The following is a 24,585-nucleotide window of genomic DNA, read 5'->3' on the forward strand; positions in this document are numbered from 1 at the left end:
GACTGTGCTGCCTTCTACTCAGGAGAGGGTGCCGCGAGGCCCTCTGCAAATGCGAGGCCTGGGGCAGTTTGCCCCTCCTGCCTCCCCCCCCCACGACGGCCCTGTTCCTGGAAGAATAGTTTGGAGTGTAGATGTCCTAGTAAATAAAAATGTCTGCTCCCTCTCGCATGCATTGCTCTCTTTATGAACCCTGTTTTAGACTAATCTACAGCATAATCCTAATATGCCCTGCTGTGTCCTTATAAAACAGCCATGCTGTGAGCTGCGTGTCCAAAGCGTCATTGCTGTAGTTCAGAAGGCTTTCTATGTATGCTGTATAGGCATACATGTTGTCACTCTGCGTAATGAGGCGATCGCCTAGAGTGATGTCAACCTGATTAAAAAGGGTGGCCACAGGATAGGCAATCGTGGCTACATTAGCAGCTGCTGTAATAGCTGTCGCGTCAGCGTTTGTTATTTTACAGGTCAGGTAAAGTAGAGTGTCAGGAGGGACTCTAGGCCATCTTTCCTTTGTTGCAAATAGGAGGGTTGTGGTCCTATACACTTAGGATCAATCTAGGTGGAGGGGCATCAGAAATAATAGTACCTTGGTGGGTTAAAAAGTTAATACAATTACATTTTATTCAAAAGATTCTCAGTATAATCATAAAGTTAAAATCATTCTAAGAAAGTTAAAATGATTCTATACTAACACAAAAAACGTATACCTGTATATATGGTTCAATGTGTAGCAGGGAGTTGGCCCCTAGCCTCACTAATTTATACGTGGAGAGCTTTGAAAAAGCAGTGATCTACGCAGACACTAACCCCTTTAGGGACCACGTTAGAGAGTGGACTAGGTAAATTGATGATGTACTTATGGTATGGGAAGGGTCCAAAAAAAAATCCATCCAATTCTTTGAATGGTTAAACACACAAAATCCACAGTTGAAATTCACTATGACACAGAGTAACCAGGAGATCAACTTCCTGGATATTACGATTTACCATGAAGAAGGGAGACTTTTGGTCAAACCATACCATAAACCTGCAGATAAAAACTCCCTGCTACAGTACACCAGCCATCACATAAAACATTTATGTGCCAACCAGCCTTTAAAACAGTTTTTACGTTTAAAACATAATAGTAGCACGAAGACTTCCTTTGAACAGGAGGCGGGGACCCTCTCAATAAAACTGAGAATGAGCGGATACCCCAAAAAGGTGGTAAAAAAGCAGCAAAGTGGGCCTATAACAACTATTGTGAGGCCCTTCTGGAGAAAACAGATAAAATTCCCACTGAGAAAAAATGGGTGCATGTCTCCACGTACACGAATCTAAGCTTTAAGGTAAGAAACATAATGCATAAACACCGGCGAGTGTTTGATAAAAAAGGGAACTAAAGAAGAACAACCACTCTTTGCCTATCAAAAAAGTGCTTCCATCAGGAACCTAGTGAGTAAAAGCAGGTTAGAAAAAGTAAAATGACAATACCATACAGAGGGCCTCAGGTTTGACCCATATAATAGGCAATTTCGCATGCAGGAATTGTGGGGCATGTAAACACACCAAAAAATCAAAAACGGTGGAGATTGGACTGAATATACCCTGGGCACAGAACAGCTCGACTAATTGTAACTCTGACTATGTGGTCTATATGATCACCTGCCCAGGCAGACTAAACTACATAGGAAAGACCAATAGAAAAGTTAAAGTTACAAAAATCTAACATGGTAGCTGCTTGAAAAATAAAATCGTGTTGGTACCAATGGTTAAACACTTCATGATGACAAAACACAATTCCGATGATTTTTCGTGGACCATTTTGCAAATAATTCATGGATTCAATGTAAAAGCAAAAGATAAGACTTTGATCCAAAGGGACCAATAACCTATCTCTATGACAAAGAGCGACATTAGAGGCTGCAATGAGAGGGTCGAGTGGCATAAAATCTAAATTCATCCAGGTAGTTTTGAGGAAGGTTCGAGATGCTCATAGGCTTTATAGGAGTGAGTATTGCCTGGGCCAACAGAATGGGCTATAAAGATGTACAGAGAGAACCCGAAAATGATGCCACTATATTGTGAGATTGGGAATTGTGCATCAGTTAGGTACACCCACAGGATGTATGTATTAGAACCCGTTGGTATATGACCCAATAGTCTTGAAAAATCAGAACTTATTTTAAATGACTTTGAGGGACCAGCGAATGTTAGAAAGTAAAGAAATTAAAAGATAATTAGTTAGAATAAACAGAAGTCTTAGAGACCATAAACGTTGGTTATTGACAACCCAACATGTTCTATCCAATTTGGCCGTGCAACTTAACAACAGTTAAAACCCTAGATCAGACCGACGTACGTGGCAATTATTTTTGCCCCTTCACAAATGGCCGCTAAAGAAGGCTCGGAGACCATAGAGTAGACAGACGTGCATTATATGCGGTCCCTATAAAAAGCAAGACCGACCAAGCGGATAGGAAACAGCACGACCCACTGACAACAAACAAAGGTGAGCAACAGAGTTCAAGAGGGTTATATGACAGTGTGCAGTAAGCGCACTGTTGGTTTATGAACACTTTAAAAAATATTTACACGTGTTCTCCACTTCCACATTTATGGTATAAGTGGACCACACAGGATAGAAGAATCGTTATGCCACGTGTGAGAACCATGCCACACTAATAGCTGACCCAAGTGCCTGCAGACCGCTGAGGTATAGAGATATTAGTGTGGTATGGTTCTCGGACGTGGCGTAACCATTCTTCTATCCTGCATGGTCCGCTTATACCATAAATCTGGAAGCAGAGAACACTTTTAAATCTTTTTTAAAGGGTTCATAAACCAACAGTGCGTCTACTGCACGTGTCCTTTTGTTGTTCTGGAATATTACGAGCAAGTGGGAGTGAATAGTGGACAGGTTGAAATTGTGCTACCTTAGTTTGATACAGAACATGTATTTACCTATGGCTCTGTATTGCAGGATTAAAAGTGGGAGTTCATACAGAGAGTTGGATACCCACCCCACCAGTGACCGCCAGAAATCACCCACAGGTAATTACACCGGGATGGGGAGTGAAGTAGGTGGTAGGAGAAGCCCTGCCACTCCTAAAAATAGATTAGAATTAGGTGCTAAAGAGAGTCCTGTTTTTCTTTTACAGTAAAGAGGAGGAGAGTGTGGAGGAAGTGATCTTTAAATTGAAACAAGATAATATAGCTTGTTCAGAAGTGACAGAACCAAAAGCTCCTGAAGAAAGTTCACCACCAAGGGTTAAAGAACTGAAACATGTTGAGCAAAAAGAGATGCAGGACAACCTATTAAATGTAACTCTCCACACCCTATCTTATGATTTAGATTCAACCGTTAGATAGGAAATTGAAATAGTCATTTGAGTTTTTTAGGTGTTTTAAATGTTTTGTTTATGGGTTGTTTTTATGAAAGATGAAGAATGAAATGGGTTATACTATGTGTTACTCATTAAATATTTGTACTGTAGAATGAATTGAGATTGTATTATGTGTTATGATTGAATCATATATATATGTATCATGTTTGTGTTAGTATAGAATCATTTAACTTTTTGAGAATTATTTAACTTTTTAATTATATTGAGAATCTTTTGAATAACATTTAAGGGGAGTAATTCATAGAATTTGGCGCACAAATGACGCACGCGGCTGGCGCACAGAGTGCACGTGCGGCAGTCTGCGCCAGCCGCGTGCGCCAAAACACATTTAGGCGCACAGCGTATTCATGGATAAATACATCCATAAGCAGCCGTGGCGCAGAGTGTCGCAGTGACCCCGCAGCAGCGCCAATTACACTCCCCAACCCTGCGCGCCAAAAACATTGCTCAAATCCAGTACATGGCGCAAAGGCCAGTGGACCAGCATACAGCCCCCCAACCACGAAAACGCATGTAATACTCCCTGCGCACCCCTCGGAATACACGTACCCCGCCCGCGCCAGGGCTATTGCATGTAAAACTCCCTGCACACCCCTCGGAATACACATACCCCGCTCGCGCCAGGCCTATTGTAACGCTCACCTGACTCCCACGGAGGCGCAGGTCTAGTCTGGGTTGCTGTGGCCTCTTCGAGCGTGATGCGCAGAACTCGGAACACCGACTGAACAGCACCCTCAAATCTTGCTTGTCTGGCCCGTAAGAATATCCTTCTACAGATGAGAAAGGGGATTAACAGTCTGCAGAATAGTGTGCTTGCTCCCCCCTTTCCCCCTTCGTTCTTCTCTAACTTCCTCCGAAATCCCCGGTTGAAGCTCACCTTATGGTTTGAAAGGATGAACTCTCCATCCTGCTTCTGGTGCAGGGGCGCGTTTTGTCCAGTTACTTCACTGGTTTTCAGAATGGCGCTGGCAAAATCCACTTGACTTTTCCGAGCGGAACGCCGTAAGTATGAAGATTACAAAAGTTCAAGTGTTGAGCCTCCTTTTCTGATGCCTTCCTAACCTGTGATCTGTCCTTTATTTCAGGTGCAGAATGAAGGCGATGCGTTGAGGCATTGAATTGCCGATGGTAAACTCAGGTGAGTTAACGATGGGGGCGATCCCTCTTAATGTCTTTATATTCCCCCAGTAATGTCTTTTGTCCTTTCCCCATAGGGGCTGGGGTGCGGTACCTGCCAACGAAGCGGCGCCGACCCAAAATGAGGAATGGTCCACCAACAGGAGACCGGTAAGTGTTATGGCGGAAAATTAGGCTTTCCTCATATGTTCCTTCTGCTCACCTTTTGTCTCTTCTTCTCCCCTCTAGGCGCAGAGATGTGGCGACTGGTGCAGACAGTCGCGGTGGAGCCAGAAGAACTCCCGAGGACAGGTGAGTGAAGCGCGGCGCTGCAGCAAACAACGCGGTGCTTTTAAATGAAAGTCTTTTCTCAGGAACGCTGGCGTGAAGGTTCCGGATGCAGGTAAGAAGTTTGATAAAATTCTTAGTTTTCACCTTTCTCTTCTCTTCTTTCCTTACAGGTGTTCCAGGATCGAGGCGGGCGTGGCTGGAGACCAGATGCAGGAGCAGACACGGTGAGCGTTCAGCTGCTTGGATGCAGAACAACGCGAAGCGTGAGCTACTGTCTGGGCGTGGCTTAAATAGCCCCCAAAGTAGTTCCAGGTAAGTATCCTTCCCTGGCCACGCCAAGTGGCAAAATAGTCCCAATGAAAAAATAGTCCCTTTCAGGTCTCAGGGAGGCCTGAATCTTGCAGCATGGTCTGCATCAGGTAAGTGCACAAAACACCTTCCTTTATGAGCCTGGCGCCTATGGCGCCAGGACTGATGTTCAACATGAGCCTGGCGCCAACGGCGCCAGGACAGAGTCCAAAGAGCCCCTATAAGGGGCCGCTGGGCTTTTACCCGGGGGCATGATGCCTGCTCCCGGGTGTGCTGGGCCTGGCATGGTGCTCCGGGGGTAGGCATCATGACACCTATTGCATGTAAAACTCCCCACGCACCCCTCGAAATACACGTACCCCGCTCGCGCCAGGCCTATCGCATGTAAAACTCCCTGTGCACCCCTCGGAATACACGTACCCCGCTCGCGCTAGGCCAATAGCGTGTAAAACTTCACACGCACCCTACAGAATACACGTACCCCGCTTGCGCCAGGCCTATCGCGTGTAAAACTTCACACGCACCCCTCCGAATACACGTACCCCGCCCGTGCCAGGCCTATCGCGTGTAAAACTTCACACGCACCCCTCAGAATACACATACCCCGCTCGTGCCAGGCCTATCGCGTGTAAAACTCCCAGTGCACCACTCGGAATACACGTACCCCACTCGCGCTAGGCCAATAGAGTGTAAAACTTCACACGCACCCATCGGAATACACGTACCCCACTGGCGCCAGGCCTATCGAGTGTAAAACTTCACACGCACCCTATAGAATACACGTACCCCGCTCGCGCCAGGCCTATCGCGTGCAAAATGTGGAAAAAAGTGGGCTGCCTGCAGGCTATGGACTGGGCTGAAGGCCTGCCTGCGGCGATGCCCAGGGTGGATGGGCTGCCTTCGGGGCATGCCCAGGGGTGAAGGGCTGCCTGCGGGGCATGGTCAGGGTGGATGGGCTACCTGCAGGCTATGGACTGGGCTGAAGGGCTCACAGGTAGAGGAGTGCCAGATGATGTGGACCTCCCCCATACCTGCGGACGGGTCTGGGACGGGGCATCCCTGCTGGTGCATGGTGATGCAGTCACAGTGTCAGGGACAGAGACATGCACAGGCCCCTCCGTGGCGACCTGTGCTGCCTCCTGACCCTGCCACTGGACTGCACCCCTTGCACCAGTGGTACCACCCCCACCAGGCCCCATTTGCGGCTCAGTAGCGGCCTCATCCTCCTCTATACACACCACTAACCTGGATGGCTCCACACCGTCTTCGGCCGTAGCAAGCCCCTGTGGGGGCTCATCCGCCCCTTTCGCTGCAGCCGTAGTGGCAGACGCGGCACCAGTCCCCTTGTTCCCGGATGATGGAATTTCCTCAGAGGGTGTCTGGGCCTTGCGCCGCCGGCCGGTGGAGACATCCTTGCTGCTTTCCTCCACAGCGCTGTCTCTGCCCTCTTCTTCACTCGCCGCTGTGTAAAGGGAGACATTGAACACAAGCATCTGGGTACTGTACAATAGTCCCCTAGACAGAAAGCAATAGCACATGAGTGGCACTGTCAAACGTCACTTCCATCATGTCTCCCAACAACACATGGATCAGTGCAGGCAACACACATGCAGGAACCGGCATGGCACATGCAACAAAAACTTGCATCCATGTCCACCGCACCGTAGATACATCCAATGGTGGGCTGAAACTCACATGCATCATGGGACATGCTGATCACATGCACACGCATCACCCACAGACACAGTGGATACAAGGATGAGTAGGCTGCGTCAGTGATTCAACACATCGTCACAGACATGTGTCATGCATCCATGGCGCACACACTACTCTGACACATGGACATGTCCATCATGCATGTCCATGACAGCAGCACACATCTATCACACCACAAACATGTCAAGATACACACACAGGCATGCATACATGTGTGCATTCCGCATGCTGCTCAGCATGATGCATTGTAACACATACACCATCCATGTGGATCACGCCTGACTAGACTCACATGCAGCACCGTCATTTCCCTGCACACACACATCCATACATGACCCATGTCACACATGCAGATGAGTAGCTAACTACCACCATGCTTCAACATGCACTGTTTCAAATGTGAATGCATGGGCACTTACCGCTCAACTCCAGACGGGCCTACATCCTGAGGATCTGGTGGTGAAGCACTGGGTGAATGCGCTCCAGGACCCTCATTTGCTGGGTGGGAAGATGGGCCGGTACCCCACTGCATCCGCTGCCTCCAAGAGACACCAGGCCTTCTTGAGGGTCCTTGATTTGTAGTCCTCCCAGCGCTTCCCCTCCGCGTTGATGGCACCCACTATGTCTTCCCAGATCCTCTCCCGTCCTTCCTTGTCGGCGCGCGATGGTGTGAAGAGGGCACGATCATGCCCCAGAACTTGCTCCACCAGGATACCAACTTCCTTGTCACTGAAGCTGGTAGCCCTCTGCCTCTCTGGCTGGGGGTCACGAGTGGTCTCTGATGGTGTTTGCCCCGACATGGTGATCCCCGAGGCAGGTGTGGGTGGGCAACTGGGTCGTGGGGCTGGGCTGTGGAGTGGAACACCAGTTGGGAGTCTTCTGTTCCAGCAGGGGTGGTCACAGCAACTGGACCCCTGCAGATGGCAGATGGGCAGGCACCAAATGGCAGGGCACGGTGGCAGCAGGCAGGCAGCAGCAGTTGGCTCGTGGGAGGCTGCTCGGGGCTCTGGGGGGCAGTAATTTGGCTTTCTGGGCAGGAGCGTGGTCTTCCGTGTGTTGTCGCGTGGCCAGCTTGATACGGAGTGATTTGGCACATGAAAAAACAGCACGTCAGCGTGTAATTCGAGGAAAGGCCCTTAGTGCTTAAGCGGTATGTGACGTAACACGCGCAGGCGTTTCCCTGCAACAGGTTGAGGGTCCCACGTGGGTTTCCATTGCTCTGTACGTGCTTTTCGTGGAAAGCGGTGCGTGTGTTTTCCAGGCGTTGGGGTTCACACGCAATTACTTCACAGTGGGTGGATGTTGGCTACGTGTTCTTCTTCTACACGCAAGGCAGACGGTGAGTCACACACGCTATTTTTCCCACTGCGGGTGTCCCTGTTTGTCGTGTACCCCTTTTTTTCCACCCATACTATCCTGCGTGTTGATCACGTATGTATTTTTGGGGTTCCTGGCTGCCACAGCGTACTGCATGTTTTTTTTACATGCACGTGGGCTACAGCGGTGGCTTATCTCTTTTTCTTGCTTTTATGGGATGGCTGTGCGTTGCGTGACACGTAATTTCTCCTAAGGGGCCACAGAATGGGACATTCATCGTAGCTGTATATACGTGTTTGTTGTTTGCGCACACTTTTGTAATGCGCAAGGACGCTACCTCTTGCCTTTGTGTGGCGGATGTGTTTAGGCCTGTGCGTGTCTTTGGCCATGCGCAAGTTTCCCCTATATGATTCCATGAATACGTGTGGTTCGCGTGCGTGTGGGCGTTCCGTGTACTTCCCAGCAGTACATCCCCAGTTATGCCCTTATTTTCACGTTGTTCCCCATTCCGCCCGTGTTCCGCACCCTTTTTGGTGTGTGCGCTAACGTTGTGCACTTACACTGTGTGCGTCACGCACGGCGTTCTGGATGTTGCAATGACGTGTGCGCCTGTGTGCGCCACGCACACAGATTTGGCGCACAGCACGGAGAAAACACGCGCAGGCCCTTCCATGAATAGCACGTGCTTGCTTTTTCACGCTTGCGCCAAGATTTTTGGCACACATTTGTTACATGAATCGGCCGTAAATGTCTTAACTTTTTAACCCAGCAAGGTGCTGTTATTTGTGATGTGCCTCCACCTAGATTGAGCCTAACTGTATACGTCCACAACCCTCCTGTCTGCAACAAAGGAAAGACGGACTAGAGTCCTCCTGATTTTATTTTTTTAGTTAACCCATCCGGGTTTAGGTCGGACACTAGACACCTCCGCAGTTGCGGTTGTGATCCAGAGTCTATTTTGGTTAATGAATGTAGAGTGTCATTCAGATCCACGTACGTTTCCGTTGAGTTTGAGATGAAAAACTCAGTGGGCGCTAAAGGAGATAGTGCAGCGAGGGGCGCAACTTCCATGAAAAAACAGTTTTCAATGCTCTTCTACGTTGCGGGTACAGCAAACAGGTCTAGTTCGGATTTGATACAATGCTCGAGGCACAATGGATAAAGCCCATCTTTTAGAGAATATTGATTTTGGGGCTGTGTTTATTTCTCTTGTTCAGTCTGTTCTTCCGAGTGAGTTTTCTCTTCTGAGCGGCTCTCTATGTAGAATTTTGTTTTTTATGTGGCTTCGGATGCCCCCACTTAGGGGTTGCTCTCCATTTTCTTTTTGCTGCAGCTTTTCCCACATAACCAGGCCTGAACCGCCCTGCATTAATTTGTTGAAACGATTTGCGATGGCGGTTGTTGCACTAGTGACCACATCCTTATCGATATTTGTAACTGCAGATTTCACATGCAGTTAGGCTAGTTCAAACCCTATTCGCCGGAAGGACATAGCCCTCTGAAAGAGACTTTTAAAAATACTCTCTAAACCAGTGCCATACATAACAGGGGCTCCATGGAAGTAGGGTTGATCCCCATAACTGGTCTGTCTGCGGTAATAATCCCCATAGATTTACGGCTCCCCATAGTTCCTTATGCATACCATGATTTAGTAGTCTTTCTCTCTCCTCGGGCACATGTGTAGTTTCACTAGGGCCTTCCCATATTTAAATGAGACAATTTCCCCCTGATCGTTCCTTATCTGTATATTGATGGTGTCAAAATTACACTTAGAAATGGGGATATAGTCAGGCTTAATGTATTGTATATTAACAATGCCATTATTTTCACCTCTAACTTGGGCGGTTCTCATTAGTCACCAACCCTTTGATACCCTACTATATCACTGTAGATCATGAGGCTGTAAAAACCACCATTAATATCAACGCATGTTCTGTCCAAAGCTTTATGACTTTTCACATGTTGAACGTTTCCCAACAACCTAGAGAGTTTCTCAGTACATATAAACTGTGTGGTAAGTTCTGTCGATCTTACAAATACTTTCCTCTGAGTATTATCCAGAAACAGTTCTCGATGTTTGCGAGTGACTTGTTGATAGCATCTTGTAGTGCTTGTATGCTGGGGTAAAAACTGTGAGGAAAACCCACGTATAACAGTTCAACAGGTCCTTCACGTTTCATGGTAACCTTTGCCTCACTTCTATCTACGGTGACTCAGGTATGGGGGTATTGAATCTCTATACGACCTGCTTCCCACAATGCTTTGAATATCAACTAGTTGAACCAGTTTAACACAATAGTTCGATATCTCAAATGTATCTAAAGAAGCGCTACTGGGTGAGGTGATGTAAAATGCAGTGTTTTCCATCTTCTAAGGGAGCTCCTCGGATTTTTAGATCCGTTAGAGATACAGCGCTGCCCCAACTGTTAAAATTCTCAGGCCAACCCACCCATTTCACAAGGTATTGTTTCTTAGAATCCTTACATTTACTCTGAATAATTTTCAAGACCCTATAAAGACGTTGTGGATCATTTGTAACCCTCTGTAACTCCTCAATATAGAAATTATTGCTTACAACTTCCCCAGCATAATCAACCAGTTGGTAGATGTATATCCCCTCTTTCACAGAGATTTCAGTTACTATAAAAACATCATTGGTAAATGATTGGTGATACCCGTTTGTAAAAACACCTTTTAACTTGGAAACTCTGACGTGGTCTCCTACCCGCAGGGGTGTTTTCTTGACCTTCTCCGATAACCTTTTTGCAAAGAAGTTTCTCCACACTGTTAATGAATTTTCAGGCGTTACAGACTTAAGTAATTTTAATAGAACAGTGATAGCTGTCGTTATACACATCTATAAAAGACTGTAATATGTCCACATAATGATGTGTATTGTTAGATGTGACAAATCTCCAGAGTTTAGATTTCAAGGTTCTATTAAAGCACTCAACAATAGCTACCTTAACCTCATTTTGCATGATAAAATGATGCACGCTGTGTTGCTTTAGAAGATTATGGAGGGGCCTATTTAAAACCTCCTTGCTGGCATCAGCTTGATATTTTGAAGGCACCCGTCCCTTACTGAAGACATGCTTGAAAGCGGCTTTCACTCTTGAACCAGTCTTATCCCTCAAGACCTCATCGAAAGCGTATTTTGATAAAATAGCCATCACCGTCAAGTTCTAACGTGCACCATCGTTCTGCTTTTTAAAAGGACTCATATCCACTAAATCCGCCTGCCATTGTCTGTCACATTCAGATACCATAGTAATTCTTCTTTTAAAATGTTTTCTAGCATGTTTATGTAGGGTATATGCCTCTTGACCAGGTAGCCACTCCTTGACAGCTCCACGTGTAATGGGCTGTTTGTCAAGTTGTAGTTTTCTATAAAGAGCATCAACACTTTTATCATAATAGCTTTAATGCATTCTTAAATGAGAGTTGTTATCCATTGAAACACTCAAAAAAATAAACAGAGGCATGGCTGGTGAAAGACATTTTATTTTTATTACGGATATTGTACATGTAGGGTCTGACACAGTGTTACCAATTGTGATATTTCTTCTGCAGCATTATAAATGGCGTTATACAGACCCTCGCATTCCCCCCGCATATAACTATCCATGCATACGAGACTTGAAGCATTTAAAAGTTCATACAACTCACTGTCCTGTCAGAAGTCTCCTTTAATGCTGAAGTAGTGTTCATACGGTTCATCCAGGAACTACTGCAATACCACTCTAGGGTGTAGGTATAGAGAGTCCACATCATATTTGTAGAAATTCCAGTATTGGTCCAATATTAGCTGCCAGGTCTTGATACATATGTTACCTATACACATTACACTTTTATAAGGACGATTGCGCTGGGGTGTAGGTACCCATTGATATTTCAAGGTATTTGGGGTGATTTCAGATATTCTCTCTTTCAGGATAGCGTATAACAATTTCTCCACAGATGCATGTTTACTGGCTTCAGTTTACTTTCCACATGCATTGCTTGACCTTCAGAAGTTCTATCCTAGAAACAAAATATACACATATAAGGTGCAAGTTCATTGTATTTGGTTCTCTTTAAAACAGCTTCTGGCGTATCAGGCCCTCCTTATGGGTGTTCCTAAAAATCTATAGGTCACATCAATTTTTTTGCATTAATCAGGCTATACGATTTCTAAAAACCATGGGCCGGCCACCTGTAAAGATCTCACTTTTTCCTCTGGATTGCAACAATCGTGTATTTCCAGGAATGTTTTTGATAAAATATTCTCCGCACTATCATGTACATGCATGCCCATGCCTTTATAAAGTGCTTTAAGAATCTGCAAAACTTTATATGAATTCAACATAAAACATATCTGCCGTATTGCTGTAGCTTGATAATGCGGTTGTAGGCATTCATGAGCATCCTGTTGCGGGTCACTGCATTTATGTCCATAACACCAATAGTAATAATCATGCTTCAAGCATGTTTTTACTACACAGGCCACTAAAGCTTGAACAGTTAGGTGCCGATTCATGGAACAAATGTGCACTGAAAATCTCAGCGCAAGCGTGAAAAAGCAAGCGCACGCACACGTGTGTGATTCAAGGAAGGGCCTGCACATGTTTTCCACTGGTTGTGCGCCAAATCCGTGCATGGCGCACAGGGGCGCACACGTCATTGCAACAACCCGAACGCTGTGCACAACGCACACAGGGAAAGCGCACAAATGGCGCACACACCAAAAAGGGGGGCGGGTCACGGGGCGTAACACACGGAATGGAGAACAATGCGTGAAAAAGAAGGCGTAACAGGGGAATTACTGCAGGGAAATACACGGAACGCCCACACGCACGCGAGCAACTCATATTCATGGATTCGGATACGGGAAACAAGCGCACGCTAAAAGACGCGCACAGGCGTCAACACGTCCGCCACAGGAAGGCAGGCGTAAGCATCCCCACGCACAGTATAAAAGTGCATGCAAACAACAAACACGAATATACAGCTACGATGAATGCCCCATTTGTCGCAGCACTGATTGTGGGACACCGCAGGAGGAGAGAATAGCCAGGGCCTGCATTTTTTTCCCCCCCGGACTAGCCTTTTTGGGATGCCTGACAACCAGGTCTACGGCAGGTATAGGTTTCCACCTCGTATCATCCTAGACCTGGTCAGGGAGTGGGAAGATGACCTTACATCCCCCACCCTCTGCTCCCAAGCATTGAGCCCCTTGGAGAAGGTGCTCAATGTCCTGCATTTATCGGCCAGTGGGTCATTTCAGCAGACTACTGCCATAGTGGGGGGGTCTCACAGGCCACGCAGTCACGCTGCCTACACCAGGTGTTGGCAATCATGACTGCGCGCGCCTCAAGTCTGCAGGCACATATACATGCCCAGAACACCCGCAGAAAGGCAGGCCGTAGTCCAGGGCTTTTACAGGTGGCACACTTCCCCAAAGTACTCGGTGCCATAGATTGCACCCATGTGGCCCTACGTCCACCTAGGGCCACTGAGCACATCTATCGAAACCGCAAGCACTGGCATTCCATCAACGTGCAGGTGGTATGCGAGGCAAAGGGAATCATCACCTTTGTCTATGCAAACTACCCAGGCTCCACCCATGACAGTTTCATATACAGAATGTCCGCCCTGAGCCGGGCCCTGGAAGCTGGGCAGCATGGCGACACATGGCTCCTAGGCGAGTACAAATGCCCATGCACATGCATGCATGTCACACACAGACAAATACACAAACCCCAATAATCACAACCATTATCACCTCTCCAGGGGACAGTGCCTACCCTCTGAGCAACCACATGATGACGCCAATCCGGAACCCCACCACACCACCCCAGGCAAGATACAATGCTGACCATATTGCAACCAGGGGCATAGTGGAGCGCACATTCAGAGTGCTAAAGTCACGCTTCCGCTCCCTTGACCGCTCTGGTGGGCAGCTACTCTATGCACCCCCAGTAGTGTGCAGGATAATTGTGGCAGCATGTGTCCTGCACAATGTTACTACACGGCAGGGTGTACCGGTGGACATGGTGGTGCCCCCACATCCCCTACCACAGGCGCTGCCCATGGGAGGGGTTAGGGCACGTGGCGAGGCAGCCCGGACCCAGCTTGTGGCTACATTTTTCACCTAAACTCCCACCCCTGCAAGTGCACACAGGCCTGGCACATACCAGGTGACAATCGATGATGACAAAGAGACAGTCAATTGTTACAACCTTACCACCCTGAGAATGTTGCAATGGAAGTGCTACATTGTGTGCATCCCTAGCTACTAAAACATGAACAATCGTGTGTGACCAAAAGGAACACATGCAAGGTGTGCATCACACACCCCTGCAAAACAGGCCATCACAATTCCTGGTATGTCATCCAAACCCTCCCAACCACATCACCCTTGTTTGACACACCATGACATGGCAAGCAATAGCAAAAAGCCAACACATTACCAATAATATACGAATGACATGTGATAAATGTAAATTGGCTTCACACAATGACGCCTGTCATGGAATCTGATGAAATGACTGACCAACAACCTCCCACACAAAACAAGTCATACCCAAATGCATTCCAACAGTTGTAGCATGAACATAACAATCAATGCCTGTTTACATGCACATTGGCCAAGGCAAAATCCCTACTCCTGAATACGTGTGCTCTGTGCATCTCCCCCAACACACTGCTCAGCACACAACATAGTGGCCAGCCATTGTGTCAGAGACACACATTGAGCATCACATGAAAAGGACAAAATAAATAAATAAACAATTGACGCATGTACAGGATCCACAAATGGGTCATAGATCATGTGCTGCAGAGACACAGTGGTCCCCAGAAGGCAAACTGTGTGCACATTTGGACATGGAAGGGTGGATGTACATGGGGTGGATCATAGTGCGAGTGTGTGTGTCAGTAGGGACATGCACTCAATACACGCATGTCCAATCAAATAACCATCAGTGTCCTCTACACATCACATGTGAACATTGTCCATGTGCACACCCCAGCATTTCAAACCACACCAATCCCCTCACAACTGAAAGGTAAACACAACACAGGAACAGGCATTGACCAGCAGAACACATCATGTACATAGGACACCACAATAACAATGTCAGGGCCAAGACAACAGTCCAACAACCAAACACCCTCCCTCATTCACATATCACCATGACCTACTGAACAACTGTGTCTGAGGTATGTAGCCTTCTTCCTTGAAGTCTACCTGGCCACAGGATCACCCTACCCCTTTGTCTCCATCTTCCACCTTGCATGTAAATAGTGTCCAGCACCCTCAGAGGCCACCTTGACTGGCAAAAATACCAAATCGAAGATAACTCAAAGGAGCCAAACACACAAGCCAGACAAAATGCCTGTAGGCAGCACAAAACACTTGAAGAGTCTCCAGTAGATGACTTGAAGTAGCAGTAAATTTCAAATCACATGTACAAGCACAATGATGGAACAACCAAGTTAGCACACTTAAACAATGCTACAACAGGATGTGTACCATGTTTGGTACATAATATACAATGATGCAGCAGCAACTGATGGGTAGTGTCACTGCCCCGGTGTCCACGCACAGGAGTGGCACGAACCAACCACCCCCTCTGTGGTCTGGGCGCCTGCAAGGTCAAACTTACACAGGCCTCTGAGACCACGGTGGGGAAGGAGGGTCAGAGATATGTTGACTGGACAGGCATTGATATTCTGGATAACCGGAAAGAGGGGCAGGAGAGGGGAGTTTGATTGTCAAGGGAAAGTAGGGAAAAGACAAAAATCTACTATTCACAATAACACAAACTCAATCAGATAAACCATGTACATCATGCACATTGTACCAAATGACTCAAATGGAAGTCAAAGAGAGACTTATCTCTGGGGTGAGTGCTGGCCTCCTGCCTGCGCACTCTCAGGTCTGGTAACAGGAGCAGTTCAATGCTTCAAAGATAGTAAGAGTTATTAATCTGTGTGTCCATAGCACACACACACACACCACCATACATGCCCCAAAGCAAATAAATACTCCACAAACAAACACTCTTGTCTGCTGCTTCGTACCCATACGTAAGACTCCCCCCGTGATGGTACATACACTTTCAATGCAGTAAATCAGGCGCACATGGGCGCGTGGCAAATGGAAGACCAGTGTGTCAAGATTCACACATCATGCAATGGTCCCTGGGTAAGCAGCTACACGCAAATAGCGAGGTACGGCTTCAGTACAAGTAGTGTTCTGGCAGCCCCCAAATAAAAGAGGTAGTGCATGTGTCAATTTGAACATGCAGATGATATGCACTGCACACCAATCTGTCCCTCGCTGGGTGTCCCAGTGCGCAGCTCTATTTTTCAGGTTTGAATGCTAATGGGCTTATACATCTGCTTCAATGGAGCATGGTGGACTGGAGGATATATGCGACCGCCCCTGCATGTGCCCCTGACAACTTGGAAAGCAACTTGCCATGCGTCCACCAACTCATTTTAGCTGTACTGTGTGCTTCAACACCAATAACTGTCCAAGCTCACCGTCAGTGGCGCCACTTAACATGCATGTGCAACAGGCCTGGTGGAAGGTTGGCTGTGGTGTGTGCCCCCTGTGCTGCTCACCTTGCATGGAGTTCCTGGAAACACGTCTGCTTCTGTTGGATGTATGAGCACAAGCCCTGTGGCACTGCTAGCGCACACATGTGCATGTCTGCACCAATAAACGTGGCCAGCTGCCAGACGTACACTGGCCCATGTCTGTCAGCAAAGGTGGTCTGGAGGCTCATTCTCCTGCAGAAAGGGCACAAAACACAAAATTAATGCAGGAAAGTCACCTGTGTGTGTCTCTTCATGCCGGTTGCGACTGGACCATGTCAGAGAAGTACATCAGATTCCATCCCACCATCAGTGTGACTTTGACAGGCAAAGGGTGGCGGACACTCTCTACAGCATGACGTGCATCAGGCACATGTACAGTAAAGAAAATAAACATAAAACACAATGTATAGCAATTAATGGACACCTGATACCTGAAACCGCCCATTTCTAATGCTGAAATGCCATCGATAAGACCCCTACAATCCCCACTAGGGGTGTTAACACAAGTAGTACAGCAGCAGACAGGCCACAGATTTGACAGTCCAAAGCCCTTGTGAAATAGCCTGTAACACCGAACCATCCTTGCAAGCCCATGGATAAGGGAATCAGGAGTGGCCTATGTGAGTCAGGACCCCAAGCTGCAAACACATACACGAGACAAGCTTGAAGGGCCCAGCTGGAACAGACAGTGGATGCTTTCAAAAGCCACAAAGCACCACACCGTCACATGAAAGCACAATAGACAAGCAATTTTAAACCATATTAACTAATTACACTAACTATAAAAAACCTACATTGCCTAATTAAACTAACTATCAAATTGAATGTTAACTAACTAAACTAAAAAGAAAAATCAAAAATGGCCACATACGACCCGGGGAGGAGGTACCCAGGAGGGGGAGGTACAGGGTGCAGCTCAACACCCACATGCGATGATGTTGAGGAAAAAAAAACTCCATGGGCTCAACGCCTGCACAGCCTGACCTGAGTGGGAGATACCTCGTCGTCCGAGTCTGGCTCATCCTGAAAAGGAGGACGTGGCACAGGAGCCTGACCACGCCTAGCCACAGCTTGCCCCTCGTCGGCAGCAAATCTGCTGGACGGGTGAGCCTGGTTCTGTGTGGCGATGACACGTAGGTCTGCATGCAGAAGCTCCCGTGATACGCGTGCTTCCTCTTGCAAGGTAACATGTGTAACACGGAGTTCTACCTGCAAGGCCTGGCTGGACAACTGATGCACCTCCCGGCAAGCACGTAGCTCAGCCGAGATGGTACGCTCAAGCTGCTCAAACCTCTCCTCTGACCGCACCCTTTGGGACATCAAGAGGACACCCAGAGTGGATCTGAGGGACTCATACTCAGCCCTCAGGGCCTCCATGTGTGCCTCTGCGTGAGCAGCAATTGCTTGACGCAAAGACAATATTTCAGCCTGGCGTGCCCTGTCTGAGGCCGCGATGCCCAGCCTGAGCAAGCGGGCCATGGACTGTGACGCCCGCTGTTGGAGAAGCACCTGCCTAGCAGAGGGAGCACGGATTGGGCCACACGCTCCATGCTCACAGCGATGTTTTCCATTGTTGCCCCCTGGCGTTCTGAATTGGCAGTCATGTCTTGCTCCCACTCAGTATACCTCAGTGGCGCACGGCCACCGCGTTGCTGGGCTTGACACCTGCGGGACCCAAGGACCGGCCATCCTCGGTGGGTTGGCACCAAACGCGGCTGCGCGACTACATGCCCCCCTCGACGTGATGGCCCAGGCCCATCAGCGACTGGTGTGGAGGGTGACCCTGTGTCCCGATCCACCACAGGCGGAGGTCCCACCACTGTCTGACCCCTCAGTGCAGGTGTCATAGACAGAGGAGTGTCCACATCAGAATCACTCACCCCTGACGTATGGACGTGATGCACATCCAACTCGACATGGACGTCAGAGTGGTCATCTGGGCTGGACTCATTGCCAGCCAAAGACAAGATGGTCTGTAGCACATGTGGGTTCTCGTGGTCTACCACACACACAAAAGAAAACCTTTCCATGCATGCCGGGTCAACTTGACATTGCTTCTGTGATTAGGCATGTAGAAGGGTGTTATACCGCTCAGAAGTGGGTCGATGCAGTGCAGAACATTTGTACGTTACTCACTATCTACATGTACAAGTACTTCATGATGTGTATCAGAAAACGTGAAGGCAATGCAAGGTCACGTTCAGGCATCACGTGCAATGTGCATGCAATGGGTTGCATGGCTAAAAGCAAACCACCTCTCCCCCTAAGTGGAAATGCAGGGATGCCTTGCATGGTATCAAAAGGATGACCAGAGACCTGTGTATTGGCAGACACTGTTGACTAGCATCAATTGCATCATCTGAGTCAACTGACAACACAGCAGATGATATATGGGACAGTAAGCAGGACACATGATGAACCCTCAGTAGTATACCCACGTGTGCAGAAGACACTACACAAATTGGACAGATTCAGTGGGCCTGAAACAGGCTGAGGCCTGTGACCCACACAGACTGTCACACCCTAAACATGTGTGGGACGCAGGACTGAGCCACAGTGGGCATGGGAAGGCTGATGAAATTCCATGAAATGTAGGTCACCCTGGACACGTACTACAATGATCATCCAGTCAAGGACACATAGGGGCATGCATGGAATGCACATGGAGCATGAATGGGCACTCATGTCCCTGCAGAGTATCTGACATCTACACAGTCCAAGTGAGACACCCTGCATCAAGTACAAAGGATGCATCCCACTCCATGTGTCTGGCAGGTTGGCTGGTGGAAGTTAGCATGTACACAGGACGCATGAACAGGCCATTGCATTACGGCAAAATGATGCAGACCAGTGCAAAGGTGATATTGGGGTGCAGGGGGGGTGGAGGGGCAAGGGAGCATGCCTACGTGGAGTACCCGCATGCAGGCATAGGACACATGCACGTCAGTCATGCTATGACATAGACCCAGTGCTGAGAGGAAGGACACCCCAGGCTACATGCAGAAGGGCCAGTGAGCTGGAACATGGACCGGAGGGGCATCCAGGTGACCAGCATGTGAGTAGGGTGCAAGTGTGGTGATGAGGATCCCCGTCTGCTCCACATGTCCTCCATCCTGCAGAGCAGCCATGCATCAGTGAACGAAAGGGAAGGGACACGAAAAACACGTATGCATGGGACACGCAGGCTACTATGACCTCGAAAACGGGTACACGATACACAGGGGCACCCGCAGTGGGAAAAATAGTGTGCTCGACTCACCGTCAGACTAGCATGATAATGAAAAACACACGTAGCCAATACCCGCCCCAAAAGAAGAGATACGTCCTTGATCCGCTGTGAAGTTGTGATGATGCGCGAAACAACAAGAAGTAGCAGCACACATGTCAGTCTCCACGAAAGGCACGTACAGCAAACTGCTGGCCCCGCTCACCTTTAACCCATGCTGAGGGAAACGCCCGCGTGCATCACGTCACTTACACGCTTAGGCCCTTTCCTCGGATAACACGCTTTAACACGCGGACATGCTATATTTTACACATGCTGAATCACTATGCACCCGTCACGAGATAAGCGCCTGCGCGCGTAACGTCACAGACGCGCTTACATGGGCCTTTCCTCAAATTACACGCTGGCGTGCACTTTTTTCACGTGCCAAATCATGCCGTATCAAGCTGGCTACGCGACAACACACGGAAGGCCCCGCTCGTGCCCAAAAGGCCATTTTCCTGGCCCCCAGAACCCCGAGCACACTCCCACCTCACCTGCCATCTGCTGCTGCCTGCCTGCCTGCTGCCCACGTGCCCTGCTATTTGGTGCCTGCACGTCAGCCATCTGCAGGGGTCCAGTTGCTGTGTCCACCCCTGCTGGAACAGAAGACTCCCGACTGGGATACCATCGCTCCACAGCCCAGCCCCAGGACCCATTTGCCCACCCACACCTGCCTCGGGGGTCGCCATGTCGGGGCCAACACCATCCAAGACCACTGGCGACCCCCAGCCAGAGAGGCAGAGGGCTACCACTTCAGCGATAAGGAAGTTGGTATCCTGGTGGAGCAAGTTCTGGGGCATTATGATGCCCTCTTCACACCATCGCGCGCCGACAAGGGAGGACGGAGGAGGATCTGGACGGACATCATGGGTGCCATCAACACGGAGGGGGTGGCACCCCGAGACCTGAGACACGTCCAGAAGCGCTGGGAGGACTACAAGTCCAGGACCCTCAGGAAGGCCCGGCGCCTCTTGGAGGCAGAGGATGCAGTGGGGCTTCGGGGCCAGCTTACCAACCAGCAGATGAGGGTCCTGGAGTGCATTCGCCCAGTGCTTCGCCACCAGATCCTCAGGATGCAGGCCCGTCTGGAGTCGAGCGGTAAGTGGCCATGCATTGCTGTGTGTAACAGGGCATGTTGCAGTGTGCTGGTAGTCAGCTACTTGCCTGTATGTGTTACATAGGCCATGTATGGATGTGTGTGTGAAGGGACATCATGGTAATGTATGTGAGACCAGTAATGCGTGAACCACATGGATGGTGCATATGTTCCAATGCAACATGGGAAGCAGCATGCGGAATGCACACATGAATGCATGCCTGTCTCTGTTCTTGGACATGGAGGGGGGGGGAGAGATGGGTGCTGCTCTCATGTACATGTATGGTGTACATGTCTGAGAAGCGTGTGTGTGACTTTGAAACGCCATGGATGCATGACACATGTCCATGACGATGTGTTGATTCACTTATGCAGTCTAGTCACCCTTGTCTCCACTGTGTCTGTGGTGTACGAACCCTGATGCATGACCCTCCGGTAATGTGTGTGCATGGGATCAGTATGAGCCATGATGCATGTGAGTTTGAAGCCAACATTTATGTCAATAGATGCCCTTGTACATGGATGCTGATGTTGATTGCATGCGCCGTGCCTGTTTCTGCATGTGTGTTGCCTGCATTGACCCATGTGTTGTGGAGGGACAGGATGGAAGTGATGTTTGACAGTGCCACTCATGGGTTATTGCTTCCTGTCTAGGGGACTATTGTACAGTACCCATATGCTTGTGTTCTATGTCTCCCTCTACGCAGCGTCGAGTGAAGAAGAGGGCGGAGACAGCGCTGTGGAGCAAAGCGGCGGGGATGCCTCCACCGGGCAGCGATACAAGGCCCAGCCACCCTCCCAGAAATTGCCATCAGCCGGGAGTGAGGGGACTGGTGCCACGTCTGCCACTACGGCTGTAGCGGAAGGGTCGGGTGAGCCCCACAGGGGCTTGCAATGGCGGAAGACGGTGCAGAGACATCCAGGTTGGTGGTCTCCACAGAGGAGGAGGAGGCTGCTACTGAGCCGCACATGGGGCCTGGTGGGGTTAGTACCACTGGTGCAAGTGGTACAGTCCAGGGGCCAGGAGGCAGCACAGGCCACCACGGAGGGGCCTGTGCATGTCGCTGTCCCTGACCCTATGACTGCACCACCATGCACCAGCAGGGATGCCCCGTCCCAGGCCCGTCCGCAGGCAGGGGGGAGGCCCACGTCATCCGGCACTCCACTACCTGTGGACGAGGAGTCCCATGACCGTATGGGGTCCATCCTGATTGGTGTTGCGTTGCGCACGCGTGTCATTCGTGATGACGTGTGTGCTTCCTGGGGGGACCATGCACGCCATCACGAAGAGCTGCGTGGCATCGTGGCACAGATGAGAGGGGCCATGGTCGGAGGATTCCTACATGTGTCGAGCACTCTGGCGGCCCGCTCCTCCTCTGTGGAGACTATGCGCCTGTCGTTCTCCCTGCTGTCTTCTGGCCCAGATTCCACCAGGGCCCCCTGTGGACCTGGCCCGACCAACACAGCCAGCTTGGTGGAGATCCCATCCCTGCCACAGTCGGGAGTCGGAGGTCCAGCAGGGTTGGACACCCCACCAACTGGAGACCAGCAGATGGAGGATGTGCAGGCATCATCGGACAGGGAACATGGACAGAAGCAGCAGCAGGCTCAAGGTGGGAGTTATGATGGCTCGGGGCCATCAACATCAGAGGGGCAGGCATCGGCCAGAGGGCAGGAGGACCCTGGAATGAGTTTATCGCATGTGAAACTCCCTGTGCACCCCAGGAATACACGTACCCCGCTGCCCAAGGCCTATCACGTGTGAGTCTCCCCGCGCACCCCTCGGAATACACGCACCCCACTCCCCAAGGCCTATTGCGTGTGATTCTCCCCACGCACCCCTCGGAATACACGACCCCGCTCGGCAAAGGCCTATCGCGTGTGAAACTCCCCGCGCACCCCAGTAATACACGTACCCTGCTCGGACAAGGCCTATCGCGTGTGAAATTCCCTGCGCTCCCACAGAATACACGTACCCCGCATGGCCAAGGCCTATCGCATGTGAAACTCCCTGCGCACCCCCAGAATACACGTACCCCGCTCGGCCAAGGCCTATCGCGTGTGAAACTTCCCACACACCCCCAGAATACATGTACCCCTCTCGCACAAGGCCTATCGCGTGTGAAACTCCCCGCGCACCCCCAGAATACGCACAGGCAGCCCATCCAGCCTCCCCATACCCCACAAGCAGCCCTTCACCCCTGGGCATGCCTCGCAGGCTGCACATCCACCCTCCCCATACCCCGCAGGCAGCCCTTCACCCCTGGGCATGCCCCGCAGGCAGCCCATCCACCCTCCCCATACCCCGCAGGCAGACCATCCACTCTGGGCATGCCCCGAAGGCAGCCATACACCCTGGGCATGCCCGGCAGGCTGCACATCCACCCTCCCCATACCCCGCAGGCAGCCCTTCACCCCTGGGCATACCCCGCAGGCAGACCATCCACCATGGGCATGCCAAGCAGGCAGCCCATCCACCCTGGGCATGCCCCGCAGGCAGCACATCCACCCTCCCCATACTCCGCAGGCAGCCCTTCACCCCTGGGCATGCCACGCAGGCAGACCATCCACACTGGGCATGCCCCGCAGGCACCCCACTCCACAGGGGGGACTTTTCCCAAATTTTACATGAGATTTCGCTGGTGCGAGCGGGGTAAGTGTATTGTGGGGCATGCGCGGGTAGTTTTACACGCTATTGGCCTACCACGAGCGGGGTACGTGTGTTCTGGGGCATGCGTGGGGAGTTTTACGCGCTATTGGCCGAGCACAAGCGGGGTACGTGTGTTCTGGGGCGTGCGTGGGGAGTTTTACATGTTATTAGCCTAGCGCGAGCGGGGTACGTGTGTTCTGGGGCGTGCGCGGGGAGTTTTACACGTGTTTTCGTGGTTGGGGGGCTGTGTGCTGGTCCACTGGCCTTTGCACCATGTACTGGATTTTTGCGCTGTTCATGGCGCACGGGGCGGGGTTGGGGGCGTAACTGCCGCTGCTGCAGGGTCGCTGCGCCACTCTGCGCCACAGCTGGTTATAGATGTTGGAATCCATGAATACGCTGTGCGCTGAAATAGGTTTTGGGGCACGCGGCTGGCACAGACTGCTGCACGCGCACACTGTGCACCAGCCGCGTGCACCACTTGTGCACCGAATCCTATGAATTACCCCCTGAAGGTCTACCACAGGGTCATAGTTTCCTCTTCTTTTTCATCAGAACGTTCAAAGCGTTTTAGGCAGACACATTTCTTACACGTATTACTGCTTTGGGTTGCTGGACATTCGATAATTTTTTAACAGCACACGTATTAAAAATCGACGGTATTGAATGAAGATCACAGACTCTCAGCGCCATTAACTTTATCTGCTGTTTTCTGCAATTTAAAAAGAAAGAAATGTAACTATTGAATATGTGTCTTTAACAAGTGTTCACACAAACACACAGTTTTGCTACATACCAGATTGCACTGGTCAGGACCATATGTGTCCATATCCATAGCATTAACAGC

Source organism: Ambystoma mexicanum, chromosome 12 (genome assembly GCF_040938575.1).
Source record: "Ambystoma mexicanum isolate Mex_15411 chromosome 12, UKY_AmexF1_1, whole genome shotgun sequence".
Taxonomy (NCBI): domain Eukaryota; kingdom Metazoa; phylum Chordata; class Amphibia; order Caudata; family Ambystomatidae; genus Ambystoma; species Ambystoma mexicanum.